The following is an 8055-nucleotide window of genomic DNA, read 5'->3' on the forward strand; positions in this document are numbered from 1 at the left end:
TCGATGATCTAACCGACATGCTAGACTTCGACTCCGAGGACATCGACGGTATGGACGACGATGCCGGAGACAACCAAGAACCAGCACCTACTGGGCACTGGAAAGTCACCTCATCATACGACATATACATGGTGGATATCCCAAAGGATGGGAATGGCGAGGGAACAGTGGAGGACGACCCCTCCAAGAAACAGACCAAGCGCCGGCGTCAGCGGCGCCGCTCTAAATCCCGCCACAGCAAGAATGGAGATTCCCGCACCGGAGATAATAATAGCCCAGACAGTGCCGAAGACAACCCCCTCCAGCAAGATTCAGCACAAGAGGACGGAGAAGCCAGCCCTCGTGAGAGAGCGGCAGACGAAGAGGTAGAGGATGATAATTACATGCCTCCCTCCGGAGACGAGGCAAGCCTCGACGACGACGAATTTGTCATGCCTGAGGATCCCGTCGAACAAGAGCGTTTTAAATGCAGGCTTATGGCCACGGCAAACAGCCTCAAGAAAAAGCAGCAACAACTTAGAGCTGATCAAGATCGGCTAGTCGACAGATGGACTGAAGTCCTTGCGGCCGAAGAGCATGAGCTCAAACGCCACTCCAAAAGCTACCCCAAACGCAAGCTGCTCCCCCGATTAGAGGAGGAAGCATATAAACCTGCATCACCAGCACACAATACGGCTGACCGACCACCTCGTGGCCGCGACAGGGAGGCCTCTAGGCCCTCCGCTAGAACCGTACCCTGGCATCGCTCGAAAAGCACAAAGCCACAGGGGAACGCTCCGGACTTGCGAGATATATTGGAGGATAAGGAAAGACAATCAAGATCGATCTACGGATCGCGTGGGCGCCCCATGATACGTGACGACAACCGTCGCGCCGGACACAGCAAGTCCGGCCGGGCCGAACACAATAGACAAAGCTCGTTTGAGCTTCGTCGTGATATAGCCCAATACAGAGGCGCCGCACACCCACTATGCTTCACAGATGAAGTAATGGATCATCAAATCCCCGAAGGGTTTAAACCCGTGAATATTGAATCCTATGATGGCACAACAGACCCCGCAGTTTGGATCGAAGACTATCTCCTTCATATCCATATGGCCCGCGATGATGATCTTCACGCCATCAAATACCTCCCACTCAAGCTTAAAGGACCAGCTCGGCATTGGCTTAACAGCTTGCCAGCAGAATCAATTGGGTGTTGGGAGGACCTGGAAGCCGCATTCCTTGATAACTTCCAGGGCACGTACGTGCGACCACCACACGCTGACGACCTAAGCCATATAATTCAGCAGTCAAACGAATCAGCCAGACAATTCTGGACACGGTTCTTAACTAAGAAAAATCAAATCGTCGACTGTCTGGATGCGGAGGCTCTCGCGGCCTTCAAACATAACATCTGCGATGAGTGGCTTGCCCGGCACCTAGGACAGGAAAAGCTGAAATCCATGGCAGCCCCCACATCACTCATGACCCGCTTCTGCGCGGGAGAGGACAACTGGCTAGCCTGCAGCAACAACCTCAGCAAAAATTTTGGCAGTCCGGATACCAAGGAGCGCAATGGCAGGTCGTGTCGCAACAAGAACAAACGCCACATTAACGGCAACAATAATGAGGATACGGTAGTCAATGCCGGATTCAGAGGCTCCAAACCCGGTCAGCGGAAAAAGCCATTCAAAAGAACTACTCCGGGCCCGTCCAATTTGGACCGAATACTTGACCGCTCGTGCCAGATACACGGCACCCTCGAAAAGCCAGCTAACCACACCAACAGGGACTGTTGGGTATTCAAGCAGGCAGGCAAGCTAATTGCCGAAAACAACGACAAGGGGCTGCATAGCGATGACGAGGAAGAGACTCGACCGCCGAACAATAGAGGACAGAAGGGTTTCCCCCACAAGTGCGGACGGTGAACATGATATACGCAACCCACATACCCAAGAGGGAGTGGAAGCATGCACTCAGGGACGTATACGCGATGGAGCCAGTCGCCCCGAAGTTCAACCCGTGGTCCTCCTGCCCGATCACTTTTGATCGAAGGGACCACCCCACCAGCATCCGCCATGGCGGATTCGCCGCATTGGTTTTAGACCCAATCGTCGATGGATTTCACCTCACCAGAGTCCTGATGGACGGCGGCAGCAGCCTGAACCTGCTTTATCAGGATACAGTGTGCAAGATGGGCATAGACCCCTCAAGGATTAAACCCACGAAGACGACCTTCAAAGGCGTCATACCAGGTGTAGAGGCCAATTGTACAGGCTCAGTTACACTGGAAGTGGTCTTCGGATCCCCGGATAACTTCTGAAGCGAGGAGTTAATCTTCGACATAGTTCTGTTCCGCAGCGACTATCATGCTCTGCTCGGACGGACCGTGTTTGCAAAGTTCAACGCGGTGCCGCACTACGCATACCTCAAGCTCAAGATGACAGGCCCTCGAGGAGTCATCACGGTCAACGGAAACACTAAACGCTCTCTCCGAACGGAGGAACATATAGCGGCTCTCGCGGCAGAAGTACAGTGCAGCCTCTTAAGGCAATTCTCGAGTCCGGCCGTTAAGCGACTGGACATAGCTAAACGCGCCCGAAGTAACCTACAACAAGACCACCTAGCACGTTCCGAGCACGCGTAGCAATGCGGCCCCAACCCCAGCCCCTGCAAAATTGCAAGACTGGTCCTTCGCGTACATCATTACGCTCTGGAGATACCATGGGCATAGGGGGAGGGGCACGACCACGATAGGCCCAGAATGCGGCTTAACCACACCAGGGGCTCTCAAGTGTGTCATTCTTTTTTTTCCTTTTTCTTCTTTTTTTACCTACAGGACTCCGTTCATCAGAGGCCCTGTCCGGTAGTAGACCTGCCGAACTCACGATGCAACAGCCAGGGAAGGAAAAAGGCTACGACGAATATCCAGGTGGTCTCCATTACGAGCATTAAATCTGTTTTATACACCATTCCGCAGCCTACCCCTGGAGGGGGACATGTTTAATAGTCCCATCCCTTGCTTACCGCACTATTTGTATTGTTCTGCATTCATAGCAGTATTTCTTGAATAAAACAATGCAGCACCTTTTGCTTATAATTGCATTCCTTTCTTATACACATGTTCATTACAACATGTTGCATCCGTACCCTTTGGTACGCCTAAATACACCAGGGGCTTAAGTTCCCCACATTATGGTGTGATAAGTCCGAACACTTTCACAAGTGCGGCACCCCGAACATATAGCATTATATGCATCGGCTCCGAATCATGTCTTGGGTCAATAGTTGGGTTTGCCCGGCTCCATGTTTTGGTACCTTACGTTCCGTTGTATCGGCTAAGGTAGCACTGGGAGAACCACTGCGATTGCACACCAGTTGAACTGGGCGAGCGCCTCAGTGGAGAAAGCTAAAACTGACCGTCATGATGGGGCGAGAGCCGGTCGCTGTTCGAGAGTTTTTTTTCAAGTCCCTAAAGACTTATGCCGCTTAGAGCGAGGAACCGGCTTTGTCCGGCCCAGGCGTGGATAGCGCCCCGAATTCGGCCTTCCGAACACTAGGGGCTTCGCCGAAATTTAAAATTATAGAATTCTATGGCTAAGTGAGAGTGTTCAAGCATTATTAGTCCGGTTGCCTCGTTCGTTGTGTTGAGCGCCTCCCTAGATGGACCCAAAAATGGGAACAAGAGTGCTTAAATTTATCCTGAACACCCCAGCACTCGTGGCATGGGGGCTGAAGCCGACGACTTGCCATCTCTCAAATTTGATAAACGGCCGCACAGAAGGTAATATTTTAAATTAATAAACATTGCTTAGCGCATATGAACAAAGTTTTCAGTGCACAGGATAACAAAATGCGAGTCTACTCAAATGTTACATCTTTGGAGCACTCACCCGCAATAATGCGGGCACCCTTCAGGACACTCTTATAATACATCTCGGGCATGCGATACTCCTTGCCCGGCGGCGGCGCGTCCGTCACAAGCTTCTCAGCATCCATCTTGCCCCATTGCACCTTTGCACGGGCAAGGGCCCGACGGGCACCTTCAACACAGGCGGAGTGCTTGATGACTTCAACCCATGGACAAGCATCCACCAGCCGCCGCACCAGACCGAAGTAGCTCCCAGGCATGGCCTCCTTGGGCCACAGCCGAACTACGAGGCCCTTCATGGCCTGTTCGGCCACCTTGTGGAGCTCGACCAGCTGCTTCAGCTGGTCGCTAAGGGGCACTGGATGTCCGGCCTCAGCATACTGAGACCAGAAGACTTTCTCCGTCGAGCTCCCCTCCTCGGCCCTGTAGAAAGCGGCAGCATCGGACATGCTGCGGGGCAGATCTGCGAACGCTCCTGGAGAGCTCCGAATTCGGGTAAGTAATAGGTAATTCACATTCACATGTTTGCTTTGCATGAAAAATGCCTTACCCGCCGCTATTTTCTTCAACGCCTCGATTTACTGGAGGGCCTTGTGGGCTTCGGCCTTAGCGGCTTTGGCACTCTCAAGAGCAGATGCAAGCTCGGACTCTCGAGTCTTAAAGTCGCGCTCCAAACTCTCATGTTTTTCCACGAGAACCTGGAGCTCTTGCTGTACCTCCGCCACCCGCGCCTCCTGCTTCTCTCGCTCGGTGCGCTCCGCGGCCGCATTACGCTTGGCCGTGGACACCGCCTCCTTCAGGGTCGCCACCTCGTTCGTGGCCCCTGCAATACCCATGTTATCCTTGTCATTCTTCTTGCAACCAAATCCTTTTCTGTAAGGTACAACTTTAATAAGGTGTTACTCACCTTCCTTGTCCTCGAGCTGCTTCTTGGCACGGCCGAGCTCATTCTTGGACCGCTCGTGGCTTTGCTTCAAAGCATTGACCTCTGCAGTCAGTGCGGCAGAGGTCAGCAGCGCAGCCTGCAATCCCATATTGACATATTTTTTATGACTCCTGCGTATATCTTTTTAGATCCCCGGTCCGGCTTTTCTTTCCGAACACCGAACTGAGCATCAGGGGCTACTGTCTATGCGGTACCATTTTACATATATTAAAATTCTTACCTCAAAGCCTGTTAGAAGGCTGCTGCAGGCTTCGGTCAGCCCGCTTTTGGCGAGCTGAACCTTTTGAATCACCGCACTCATGACTGTGCGGTGTTCCACTTTGATGGAGGCGCCATTGAGCGCCTCCAGCAAGCTATCCGGCGCCTCCGGTTGGACGGAGGCCGCCGGCGTCACGGTCTTGCCCTTCTTACTTAGGGGCCGCCCGCCGGACTCCGGAACCACTGCACGTTCTGGTGCGGAGTCCGGTACGAAGTCCGGGAGGTTGCCATGTGGCACCTCCGGGGCCTCCTCCTCCGGGTGGGTCCCTCTCTGGGATCCCACCTCGGCATCGTCGGCGTCGTGGGGGTGGAGGCGGTCGGAAGCGATGAACTATCCACATCCGACGCACCCAAGGACCCGCTCGACGAAGCAGGAAGATCGTCCTTGGGCGGACTGCAGGGTTGTATGCGGCATTAGAAAGACACCATGTGGCGAAAAGAAAAATCATGAAGTTATTCGGGAGTCCGGACACTTACAATCTCGCCAGGGGCTTGGCCCTTGAAGGCCAATCCTCGTCGTCGTCACCGGCGTTGGCGGAACAGTCCGGGGGAAGAGTCCTTCCCTTCTTGGACCCTTCGGCCTCCCTCGTTGGGGAGGCCTTCCTTTTCTTCCCTCCCCCCGCTGGGGGAGAGGCCTCTTTCTTCTCCTCCTCGTCCTCATGGGAGGAGTCCGCCTCTGAGTCATCGGACGATGAGTCCGATGACACCTGAAGACGGGAACTCTTTCGAGTCCCCGTGGCCTTCTTCTTGGCCTTCTTCTCCGGCACCACGTGGGGTGCCGGAACTAGCAGCCTCGTTAAGTAGGCGTCCGCTGGGTCTTTTGGCAAAGGGGCCGGATAGTTAGTCTGCTTGGCCTTCTTCAGCCAGTCCTGTCAAAGGAGAGGGAGTTTAGATCCCGCATAGAGTCAAACTATGGAAAACAAGTGTCCCGTAAAGGGTAAAATCGCTTACCTCGCTAGCCGGATGCTGCGAGCTGAATCCGCGATCTTCGGTTGCGGATGCGGGAGCCTCGGCGCCCTTAAACAGCACCCTCCAGGCCTCTTCGTACGTAGTGTCGAAGAGCATGTTCAAAGTCTGGTGTTGCGCCGAATCAAACTCCCACATATTGAAGTCCCATTGTTGGCACGGGAGAATCCGGCGGATGAGCATGACCTGGACTACGTTGACAAGCTTGAGCTTCTTATTCACTAGCTTTTGGACGCAGGCTTGGAGTCCGGTCAGCTCCTCCGAATCGCCCCATGTTAGGCCACTCTTTCCAGGAGGTGAGCCATATGGGGATGCCAGATCTGAATTCGGGGGCCGCTGCCCATTCAGGGTCACGCGGCTCGGTGATGTAGAACCACCCCGATTGCCACCCCTTGATGGTTTCCACGAAGGTGCCCTCGATCCAAGTAACGTTGGGCATCTTGCCCACCATGGCACCTCCGCACTCCGCTTGGCTGCCCTTCACAACCTTCGGCTTGATACTGAAGGTCTTGAGCCACAAGCCGAAGTGGGGTTGGATGCAGAGGAAGGCCTCGCACACGACGACAAACGCCGAGATGTTGAGGATGAAATTCAGGGCCAGATCATGGAAATCCAGGCCGTAGTAGAACATGAGCCCCCGGACAAAGGGGTGGAGTGGGAAGCCCAGTCCGCGGAGGAAATGGGGAAGGAATACCACCCTCTCATGGGGCCCGGGGGTGGGTATGAGCTGCCCCTCGTCGGGGAGCCGGTGCGCGATGTCGCTGGACAGATATCCGGCGCTGTGCAGCTTCTTGATGTGCCCCTCCGTAATGGAGGAGGCCATCCACTTGCCTCCCGCTCCGAACATAGTTGGAGAAGGTTGAGGTGAGATGTGCAGACTTGGGCGCTGGAGCTCGAGTTCACGGAGATGGATAAGCAAAGGAGGAAAAAGGCGTAGGTAAAAGGGTGGATCTTTATCCCCTTATATGGGCGGACGAAACTATGCGTCCCCACCGGCCTGGTAAAACTCGCTTATCTCCCAAGCGCCGTAATCAATGGCGCGGTTGGGTTACCCACGTCCGTATTGAGGGAATCCCGGAATAAGGGGAACACGATCTCTGCTTCGACAAGACGTGCCAAGGAAACCGCTTCGCTAAACGCGCTGAGGTGGTGTAATAAAAACAATTCGAGTAAAGGCTTGGTTGTGGTGTGACGTCATGCCACAAAATACGTCAGCAGATTGAACTTGTGTAAATATTATTCTCTCTACGGTGGTATGTGGAATTTATTTTGCAGAGCCGAACACTATCCTGGTGTTCACAATCTTCTATGAATTATTCAGAGGAGAAACCCACCTTGCAATGCCGAAGACAATATGCGCGCCAGACTCGTCGTCATTGAAGCCTGGTTCAGGGGCTACTGGGGGAGTCCTGGACTAGGGGGTGTCCGGATAGCCAAACTATCATCATTGGCCGGACTCCAAGACTATGAAGATACAAGATTGAAGACTTCGTCTTGTGTCCGGATGGGACTTTCCTTGGCGTCGAAGGCAAGCTTGGCGATACGAATATGTAGATCTCCTACCATTGTAACTGACTCTGTGTAACCCTAGCCCTCTCCGGTGTCTATATAAACCGGAGGGTTTTAGTCCGTAGGACAGAACAACAATCATACCATAGGCTAGCTTCTAGGGTTTAGCCTCCTTGATCTCGTGGTAGATCTACTCTTGTAATACCCACATCATCAATATTAATCAAGCAGGACGTAGGGACTCCGAGGTGCCGGACTCCTCGCCGGACTCCGAACCTCCCGTGCCCCCTTCAATCGAATACAATTGGCCGCCGATCATGGAGTTCACTGCTGCAGACATCTTTCAACACTCACCCTTCGGCGACATCCTGAGTTCGATGAAGAATCTCTCATTATCAGGAGAGCCCTAGCCGGACTGCGATCAGGACGGTTGGGATGCGGACGACGAAGAAATTCAAGGCCCACCCACCACCCACCTAGTAGCCACTGTCGATGATCTAACCGACATGCTAGACTTCGACTC

The sequence above is a fragment of the Triticum aestivum genome, chromosome 1B (assembly GCF_018294505.1).
Source record: "Triticum aestivum cultivar Chinese Spring chromosome 1B, IWGSC CS RefSeq v2.1, whole genome shotgun sequence".
Classification (NCBI taxonomy): Eukaryota; Viridiplantae; Streptophyta; class Magnoliopsida; order Poales; family Poaceae; genus Triticum; species Triticum aestivum.